This window comes from Leopardus geoffroyi, chromosome X, assembly GCF_018350155.1.
Source record: "Leopardus geoffroyi isolate Oge1 chromosome X, O.geoffroyi_Oge1_pat1.0, whole genome shotgun sequence".
NCBI classification, from domain to species: Eukaryota; Metazoa; Chordata; class Mammalia; order Carnivora; family Felidae; genus Leopardus; species Leopardus geoffroyi.
Window position 1 is genome coordinate 74,869,488 of NC_059343.1, and position 11,053 is coordinate 74,880,540.

Sequence of the window (11,053 nt, forward strand, 5' to 3'; positions counted from 1 at the left end):
CCCTTATCCATTCCTTCTACTGTATTTTTTCCTTCTTTCATTGAATTTTCACTCCTTTCTTCAAAAAGTGACTTGCTGAAAGATTAAATATTTTACTACAAGTTATTCTGTTTTCTATTTCAGTTCTATGTAGATATGTGTATTATTACAAAAAAAAATAATGCTTAAAAATACTTTTATTATTGTTTTTAAAGTATCTTTTGTTTCCTAAAAATAAATGCAAAAGGTACAATTAGGATATTAGAGCAAATATTTGCCCTTTTGATTTATATATCTAAATGAGCCTGATTAAACATAAAAATCAGATTTTTTGAGCTTTTTGGTGGCTGAAATGTCGAGGCTCAGCTACCCAGAAATGGAGGGCTGCTTAAACCTTCTTGGCCTATTAGACAATGATATCATGGCTCTGTGAAACACCATCAACAACCGCCTGGTGCAGCCTGAGGACTGCCAAGATGCCATTCGTGCAATATTAATGTACAAAGTGTAGAAGAACTTTTGAGGCATAAGAAAGTCGACCGAGAAGTCATATTTAAGTACTTGGCGGCACAGGTGGTTATTAAACCTCCAGCTACTGAAAAATACAATCTTATTTAGCATGCACAGGATTACTGGAAAAGGCAATTACAGCTGAAATTGAAGGAAACACCAGAGCCAGTTAAGACAGAGGACATTAGACTCTTTTGACAGCAGGAAAAACAAGATAAAAAAGCTAAAAAAAAAATTATTTTCGTTGATTAGGAGAAGAATTCTGTCACTAGTTGTTTGAACTTCTTAGTTCTCAGAATCCTTTTCTGGGACCACCTCAAGATGAATGGGGGCCACAGCACTTCTGGCATGATGTCAAGCTTAGGTTTTATTACAACACCTCTGAACAAAATGTGATGTATTACTGTGGAGTGGAAATTGTAAGCCTTTGTCTGTTGTCACTAGTGAAAGAAGAGTATCTTTTTCTCAGTTCCAATCTAGATTCTTGTGTGCTTCTCCCCGTGGTCTAGTTATGGTTGGAGTTGCTGGGACTGTCCACCGAAGGAACACTTGTTTGGTCATTTTTGAACAAATTTTTGGACTCATACATTGCCCTTTTGTGGGAAATACTTAGAAAATCAAATTTATCAATATGAGAATTATTGGAGAGGGTTCTCTTGCTCCTGGAACATTAATGAAACCAGCTATTACATTCAAACCTAGTGATCTAGCGGCCTTGTATAACATAATTACTTCATGTGGTACCAGTGAAGTACGACTTGATGTAAGGCAGGCATTGGATAGTGGAACTGGAGACCAAGTTTTATGCAGTGGAGATGAGGCATTGTTGAACAAAAGAGAACTGAGTTTACCCAACCCTCTAAAGCATTGAGCACTGTAGGTCAGTGTAAAAAATACAGAAACTCTTCCAATACCACAGCAGTAATTTTTAAGTGATTTCAGATGGGAGGATTGACATATTTTAGTTGAAATATCTTTCTTGACTGCAGACTAATATATAATGTGAATACTTGCCTCTTCCTACCTGAGTTGCAGCAAATGTTCTGAAAGCTTAATGCAGGTCATCAAATAAGTCCCACTTTAGATGGTATAACTAATGGTGTGCCTTAGAAACTAGGTAATACTTTCATTTTACTTAATGAATATTCTAATATCTGTACTTTTCATGTGAGAGAGATTTAATGTAAACTCAGAAGTTATCAATTTAGAAAACTTGAGTAACATTCTCTTGCAAAAAGTCCAATAATTTATCAGGTAGTTAAAAATTTACTTTCCCTTTTTAAAATTTGAGGAACACTTTTCAAAAGTTATCTATAGTAGTCCAAGCTGATCTAAGCCTTCAGCTAACAGTTTTATAGAGCATTTATTGTAATACCACATAGAGGAAAGATACTGTTGAAATTTTTAAAAAGGTGTGCCCAGTTCTTTTACTGTTTTCCTCTTGCTTGATCTTGGAAGAGGTGACAAAAACACAAAACACACATACACAAGTTTATAACATGTGATATCTATTATATACATATATATACTCCCACATCATAAATTAAATTATTAGGATTTTTCACCCCTAAATTGTTAATACAAGGTTTGAGTTACAAGATTAAGTTGCCAGATTAATTACAGAGTTGCTTTAGAGTTTAAATTCTTCATCACCTGGAAACTATTTGCTGATCTTGGATTTAGGTAGTAATTTTAATTTACTAAAATGCCATATGGAAAAAAAATCAGCTGGAAATTTTTGTGATGATGTGCTGTATATGGTAAATTTTTACCTTTAACTCTTCTCACGATCACCTAGGGTAATAAATTTTGGAAGCAAGAGGAACAAACTCATCTTTTTTTTTAATGCCATGCCTTTATGAGGAGTACAAATTGCTATGTCTTAAAATAAAAACTTAATAAAGGAGGCAAATCCCTGGCCTGCTCTAAGAATAGTGTATTGTTTAGAGATAAAGCCAGGTTACAGTTTTCTCCTTTAAGTATAGAGTATCATCATAACATGTACTCAATAAATGATGCCTCCATGTTTGCTTTTATTTATTTATTTATTTTTTGATTGCTTTGGCTATTCAGGGTATTTTGTGGTTCCATACAAATCCTCAGATTGTTTGCTCTAGCTCTGTGAAAAATACTGATGCTTTTTTGGTAGGGATTGCATTAAATGTGTAGATTACCTTGGTTAGTATAGACATTTTAACGTTTGTCTTCTGATCCAGGAGCATGGAATGTTTTTCCATTTCTTTGTGCCATCTTCAATTTCTTTCATAAGTGTTCTATAATATTCAGACTACAGATATTTTCCCACTTTGGTTAGGTTTATTTCTAGGTATCTTATGTTTTTTGTGCATTTGTAAATGTGATAGAATCTTTTATTTCTTTTTCTGCTGCTTCATTGTTGGTGTATAGAAATGAAACAGATTTCTGCACATTGATTTTATATCATATGACTTTGCTCAATTCATTTATCAGTTCTAGAAATTTTGCATGGAGTCTTTTGGGTTTTCTACGTAGAATATCATGTCATCTGCAAATAGTGAAAGTTTTATTTCTTCCTTGCTGATTTGGATGCCCTTTATTTATTTTTGTTATCTGATTTCTAAGTCTAAGACTTACAGTATTATGTAAAACAATAATGGTGAGTGGACATCCCTGCTTTGTTCCTGACCATAGATGAAAAGCTCTCAGTTTTTCCCCATTGGGGATGATATTAACTTTGGGTCTTTCTAATATGGCCTCTATGATATTGAGGTATATTCCATCTATCCCTACTTTGTTGAAGTTTTTTTTTTTATAAAGAATGGATGCTGTGTTTTGTCAAATGCATTTTCTGCCTCTATTGAGAGGATCATATGGTTCTTTTCCTTTATTTTATTCATGTGGTGTATCGTGGTGATTGATTTGTGAATATTGAACCTCCCCTGCAGCACATGGATAAATTACAATTGATCAAGGTGAATGATTCTTTTAATGTACTGTTGAATTCTATTTGCCATTATCTTGTTAAGAATTTTTGCATCCATGTTCATGAGGGATATTGGCCTGTAATTTTCCTTTGTAGTGGGGTCTTTGTCTGGTTTTGAAATCAAGGTAATGTTAACCTCATAGAAGGAGTTTGGAAGTTTCCCTTCCATTTCTATTTTTTTTAAGTTTATTTATTTATTTTGAAATAGAGATAGAGATAGAGATGAGAGAGAGAGAGAGAGAGAGAGAGAGAGAGAGAGAGAGAGAGAGAACATGACCGGGAAGGGGAAGAGAGAGAAGGAAAGAGAGAATACTAAGCAGGCCCCATGCTGTCATTGCAGAGCCCAACACGGGGCTCTATCTCAAGGCCATGAGATCATGACCTGAGCTGAAATCAAGAATTGGACACATAACCTACTGAGCTAACCAGGAACCCCTCATTCCTATTTTTTGTAATAATTTCAGAAGAATAGATATTAATTCTTCTTTAAATACCTGGTAGAATTCTCCTGGGAAGCCATCTGGCCCTGGTCTTTTTTGTTTGTGTGTGTGTTGGGGGTGGGGGAGATTTTTGATTACTGATTCAATTTCTTTGCTGGATACGGGTCTGTTAAAATTTTCTATTTCTTCCTGTTTCAGTTTTGGTTGTTTGTCTGTTTCTGGTAGTTTGTCCATTTCTTCCAGATTGCCCAGAATTTTGACAAAAAATTCATATATCTTTAATAATCTTTTATGATTATTTATATTCCTGTGGTGGTTGTGATGTCTTTTTTTCATTCAAAATTTAATTTATTTAGGTCCTTTCTCTTTGGCTGGGATTTATCAATGTTACTAATTTTTTCATAGAACCAGGTCTTAGTTTTGTTGTTCTGTCCTACTGACTTTTTGTTTCTATATCATTTATTTCTGCTCTAATCTTTACTGTTTCCCTTCTTATGTTGCATTTTGGCAATATTTGTTGTTCCTTTTCTAGTTCCTTTATGTGTAAGGCTAGGTTGTGTATTTGAGATTTTCCTTGCTTCTTGAGTAGCCCTGTATTGCAACATGCTTCCCTCTTAGGACTGCCTTTCCTCCATCCCAAAGGTTTTAGAATGACGTGTTCTCATTTTCATTTGCTTCTATGTAATTTTTAATTCCTTTTTTAATTTCCTGGTTATCCCAGTCCTTCTTTAGTAGGGTGTTCTTTAACCTCCATGTATTTCTGATCTTTCCAAGTTTTTTCTTGTGGTTGACTTCAAGTTTCATAGTGTTGCGGTCTGAAAATATGCATGGTATGATCTTTATCTTTTTATATTTGGTGAAGGCTGATTTGTGACACAGTATGTGATATATTCTGGAGAATTCACTATGTGCACTCAAAAAGAACGTGTATTCTGCTGCTTTTGGAGGAAATGTTCTAAATATATGTTAAGTTTGTCTTGCTCAGTATGTCATTCAATGTCGTTGTTTCATCATTGATTTTCTGCTAAGATTATCTTTCCACTGCAGTAAGTGGGGGTGTTTAAGTCTCCTATTATTATTGTATTATTATCAATGAGTTCCTTTATGTTTGTTTTTAACTCATTTATATATTTATTTGTTTTAAGTTGAGGGCATAAATATTTATAATTGTTAGGTCTTCTTGATCAATAGGCCCCTTAATTATGATATAATGTCCTTCTTCATTTCTTGTTACAGTCTTTGTTTTAAAATCTAGTTTGTCTGATATAAATGTTGGTACTGTGTTTTTTCTAACATCCATTTGCATGATAAATATTTCTCCACCCCTCACTTTCAATATGCTGGTGTATTTTGGTCTAAAGTGAGTCTCTTTTTTTTTAATTTTTTTTAATGTTTATTTATTTTTGAGACAGAGAGAGACAGAACATGAACGGGGGAGGGTCAGAGCGAGAGAGGGAGACACAGAATCTGAAACAGGCTCCAGGCTCTGAGCTGTCAGCACAGAGCCCGACGCGGGGCTTGAACTCACGAACCGCAAGATCATGACCTGAGCCGAAGTCGGACACTTAACCGACTGAGCCACCCAGGCACCCCGTGAGTCTCTTTTTTTAAAATTTATTCAAATTAAAGTTAGTTAATGTAGTTTAGTATGATTTCAGAAGTAGAATTTAGTGACTCATAACTTACATATAAGACCCAGTGCTCATCCCAACAAGTGCCCTCCTTAATGCCCATCACACATTTAGCCCATTCCCCCACTTCCCCACCAGCATCCCTCAGTTTGTTCTCTATATGTCAGAGTCTTTTATGATTTGCCTGCCTCTCTGTTTTTACCTTATTATTTTCCTTCTCTTCCCTTATGTTTATGTTTTTTTCTTAAATTCTACAGATTAATGTAATCATATGATATTTGTGAGTCTCTTGCAGGCAACATATAGATGGGTCTTGTTTTTTTGTTGTTGTTTGTTTGTTTCTTTGTTTAATCCATTGTTATACCCTATGTCTTTTTATTGGAACATTTAGTTTATTTACATTCAGAGTGATTATTGAAAGATATGAATTTAGTGCCATTTTGTTACTTGTAAAAGTGTTGTTTCTAGTGGTGTTCTGTTCCTTTTAGTGTTTGTTGCTTTGGTCTTTTTCTCCCCCTCAGTGAATCCCCTTTAATATTTCTTGCAGGGCCACTTTAGTGGTGACAAACTCCTTTACTTTTTTGTTTGTCTAGGAATCTCTTTATCTCTCCTTCTATTCTGAATGACAACCTCACTAGATAAAGTATTCTTGTCTGTTTATTTTTCCCATTCAGCCTGTTGAATATATCCTGTCATTTCCTTCTGATCTTCCATGTTTCTGTGGAAAGATCTCCTGTGATTCTGATCTGTCTACCATGGTAGATTAAGGACTTTCTTTTCCCTTGATTCTCTCAGAATTATTTCCTTGTATGTGTATTTTATGAATTTGACTATATGTCTTGGTGATGACGAGGTTTGCTTGAATTTAACAGGAGTTTTCAGTGCTTCTTGAATTGGATATACTTTGACTTACAGAAAGGTCTTGTCATGAAAGTAGTAAGTATGCTGAGGAGATGGAGATTAAATAAAATTAAAGAAAATAAATATATTATGATTCATCCATAAACTTTAATAAATGTCACACTTTTAAAAGCAAGTAAGCCAACCATAATAATAACTTCTGCTGAAGAGGATGAGAATTTAATTAATATTAATTTGTTATATTTTTGTTGAATAGACAAGACTAGCAAAATCATAGTTTATTCTAACTAGGGACATATAAAATGTATATGTAAAGTTCAGAGAACAAAATGTGAGGGGAGGGGGAGATATAGAGAAAAAAATTAGGGAAAAATAGGTCAGTGTACACATAAAGAGGTCCCACTGTTGACAGTTCTATATTAAGTGAAAATAAAGGCAGTGGTGGAAATGATTAATAAATCATGTATCAAAAATGTTGGGACGCCTGGGTGGCTCAGTCTTTTGAGTGTTCAATTTTTTATTTTGTCTCAGGTCATGATCCCAGATTTTTGGGATTGGGCCCTTGTTGGGTCCCACACTGAGTGTGGAGCCTGCTTAAGATTCTCTATTTCTCCCTCTGCTCCTCTCCCTCACTCATGATCTCTCTCTTTCTAAAATAAAAATAGATGCACCAAAAATGTATATAATATAAAATAATATAAAACAGAATATTTATCTTCAAAAATTTAATTTATAAATACTTTATTTTTTGCATTTTTGTTATATTATATATGCTTTAGCATAAACAAGGAAAACATTATTCCACATTTTTAATACTTGGAAATTCATTTTATTTATTTTTTATTTTTTTTAACGTTTATTCATTTTTGAGTCAGAGAGAGACAGAGCATGAATGGGGGAAGGTCAGAGAGAGAGGAAGACACAGAATCTGAAACAGGCTCCAGGCTCTGAGCTGTCAGCACAGAGCCCGACGCGGGGCTCGAACTCATGGACCACGAGATCATGACCTGAGCCGAAGTCGGAGGCCCAACCGACTGAGCCACCCAGGTGCCCCTGGAAATGCATTGTAGAGTAATAATTTTATTGTGCTTATGATCATATGACTAGTATGATAAAGTTGGGGTCCAGAATAAGGTCTCTGACTCTTAGATTTAATTGACAGATAGATAGATAATCTTGAGGATGGGGATCACAACAAGTTCATGATGTAAGAAGGGAGGAAGAAGAAAAAAGAAAGAAATAAAAAAAGGAGAAAGTGAAAATGAAATAATGAAGTGATAACCTCCATGTGATTCTGCTTAGTACAAAGAAAATTATGTTAAAATAAACCTTATCTGTGGGACCCTGGCAAGGTTTTTTTTTTTCAACTTTTTAAGAGATTAGGATATGTTCTAAAGAAAAAAGAAAAAGATTCATTAAAAATGTCTGATGTTGGTTGCCACTTAAAACATCCAGAAACAAAATCTTCACTTTTCCTTGTTTCAAGTAAAGTTATGCTAGAATGTGAATTCCCCATCATATTTTAGTATAATTTCCCTTAATTTCAACTACCTATGCTAAATATTTATAATTATATATATCTATATATACAATAACATATGTATATAAGTACATATACACACTTTTATTTATGTGTGTATATACACTTTTTATGTATTAAAATATATTTTATTTTATATATATCATAAATATATCGCTTTATTAAATGTTATTAAATATATACTTTAAAATATTTTATTATATATTATATGTGGTATATACAGATATATAAATATCTGTATCTAACTATATATATTATTATAATTATATAATTATAATATAATATAATATATACTATATAATTATAACAATTATATAATTAAAATTAATCTCCCTTTTAATGGTCTTGCTAGAAAATTTTGCAAGTATGAAACAATTCCAAGGCTGCAATTATTATATATATATATATATATATGTAATATGTGTGTGTATATATATATGTGTATATATATATATATTGTATATATATATACACATATATATAGTTAGATGCAGATATTTATATATCTATATACACCATATATAATATAATATATACACCATATATAATATATATATATATATATGCAATTGAGCCCTTGAAGCATTTGAGGCTGTTCACCAGGAATAAGATATTACAGTATCTCTTTAATTTTAATCTTATTTAATCTTATTATTATTATGATGGCCTGTTATTTATACAGTTTTTTTTCACATTCTAAGTCTTGTTGACAGGGAAACCAATTTTTCACAAATAGAAATAAATTTCATGTACCCAATCTGAATCAAGGTATAGATGTAAACTATAGAGACCTGCTTCTTCTTATGGTTGGAACTCAGGGTAATTTAGTTTGTGTAATCATATTACATATGTCTTCATTTTCTCCTTCAGATTTCCATCTTCCTTTGCATGTATCAATAATATTCCTATACTAGTCTAGTGACAGTGTGTTGATTGCTTCCCTTGAGACAGGCGTGGCAGTGTTTCAAAGGTTGACAGTTTGTGCTGACAGAGCATGAAGATCAAGTGTTTCTCAGATTAGTGGTCTTAGTTGAAATCATCGCCCATTTTGCCCATTTCATAAAGCATCTTTATCTTTTCAATCACCCTTCAAAGAAAATTTAATTTGGGCTAGTCTTTTCACATAATCAAGGATTTAGGCACTTATTTCTATTTTATTTTTTAAAAAGATACAACTATTTGGTCTTTAATTTTAAAACTAAGTGAGAACTAAATATCTTTCCTATTGGTCAAGAGTTTGGACTTATGGTTAAAGTTAGATATGTTTTGAAATCTGGGTTTAGAAAATCAAAATTGTGATATCTGAGTGTGGTTTTGATTTGTATTTCCCTGATGAGGAATGACGTTGAGCATCTTTTCATATGCCTGTTGGCCATCCGGATGTCTTCTTTAGAGAAGTGTCTATTCATGTTTTCTGCCCATTTCTTCCCTGGGTTATTTGTTTTTCGGGTGTGGAGTTTGGTGAGCTCTTTATAGATTTTGGATACTAGCCCTTTGTCTGATATGTCATTTGCAAATATCTTTTCCCATTCCGTTGGTTGCCTTTTAGTTTTGTTGGTTGTTTCCTTTGCTGCGCAGAAGCTTTTTATCTTCATAAGGTCCCAGTAATTCATTTTTGCTTTTAATTCCCTTGCTTTTGGGGATGTGTTCAGTAAGAGATTGCTACCGCTGAGGTCAGAGAGGTCTTTTCCTGCTTTCTCCTCTGGGGTTTTGATGGTTTCCTGTCTCACATTCAGGTCCTTTATCCATTTTGAGTTTATTTTTGTGAATGGTGTGAGAAAGTGGTCTAGTTTCAACCTTCTGCATGTCAGAGCGGCCAAAATAAACAAATCAGGAGACTATAGATGCTGGAGAGGATGTGGAGAAACAGGAACCCTCTTTCACTGTTGGTGGGAATGCAAATTGGTGCAGCCACTCTGGAAAACAGTGTGGAGGTTCCTCAGAAAATTAAAAATAGACCTACCCTATGACCCAGCAATAGCACTGCTAGGAATTTACCCAAGGGATACAAGAGTACTGATGCATAGAGGCACTTGTACCCCAATGTTTATAGCAGCACTCTCAACAATAGCCAAATTATGGAAAGAGCCTAAATGTCCATCAACTGATGAATGGATGAGAAATTGTGGTTTAGGGGAAGATGGTGGCGTAGGAGGACGCTGGGCTCACTGCGCGTCCTGCTGATCACTTAGATTCCACCTACACCTGCCTAAATAACCCAGAAAACTGCCAGAGGATTAGCAGAACGGAGTCGCCTGAGCCAAGCGCAGATGAGAGGCCCACGGAAGAGGGTAGGAAGGGCGGCAAGGCGGTGTGCGCTCCACGGACTGGCGGGAGGGAGCCGGGGCGGTGGGGCGGCTCGCCAGCCAAGCAGAGCCCCCGAGTCTGACGGGCAAAAGCGGAGAGGCCTGACGGACTGTGTTCTGACAGCAAGCGCGAATTAGCGTCTGGGAGGTCATAAGTTAACAGCTCTGCTCAGAAAGCTGGATGGCTGGAGGACAAAAGGAGGGAGAGCTGCTGAGCCCCCGGACAACAGAGCTCAGTTTGGTGGGGAACAAAGGCGCTCACCAGCGCCATCTCCCCCGCCCATCCCCCAGCCAAAATCCCAAAGAGAACCAGTTCCTGCCAGGGAACTTGCTCGCTCCACGCAAACACCCAACTCTGTGCTTCTGTGGAGGAGCCAAACCTCCGGCAGCGGATCTGACTCCCTCCCGCTGCCACAGGGCCCCTCCTGAAGTGGATCACCTAAGGAGAAGCGAGCTAAGCCTGCCCCTCCTGCCCCTGTGCACCTTGCCTACCCACCCCAGCTAATACGCCAGATCCCCAGCATCACAAGCCTGGCAGTGTGCAAGTAGCCCAGACGGGCCACGCCACCCCAGAGTGAATCCCGCCCCTAGGAGAGGGGAAGAGAAGGCACACACCAGTCTGACTGTGGCCCCAGCGGTGGGCTGGGGGCAGACATCAGGTCTGACAGCGACTCCGCCCACCAACTCCAGTTATACACCACAGCACAGGGGAAGTGCCCTGCAGGTCCTCACCATGCCACGGACTATCCAAAATGACCAAACGGAAGAATTCCCCTCAGAAGACTCTCCAGGAAATAACAACAGCTAATGAGCTGATCAAAAAG

The 11,053-nt window shown here is 36.0% G+C and overlaps 1 pseudogene; it reads left to right on the forward strand.

Moving 5' to 3' along the window:
* The first annotated feature begins 331 nt into the window (after positions 1-331).
* LOC123595006 lies at positions 332-1,400 on the forward strand (annotated as a pseudogene).
* The last annotated feature ends 9,653 nt before the right edge of the window (positions 1,401-11,053 follow it).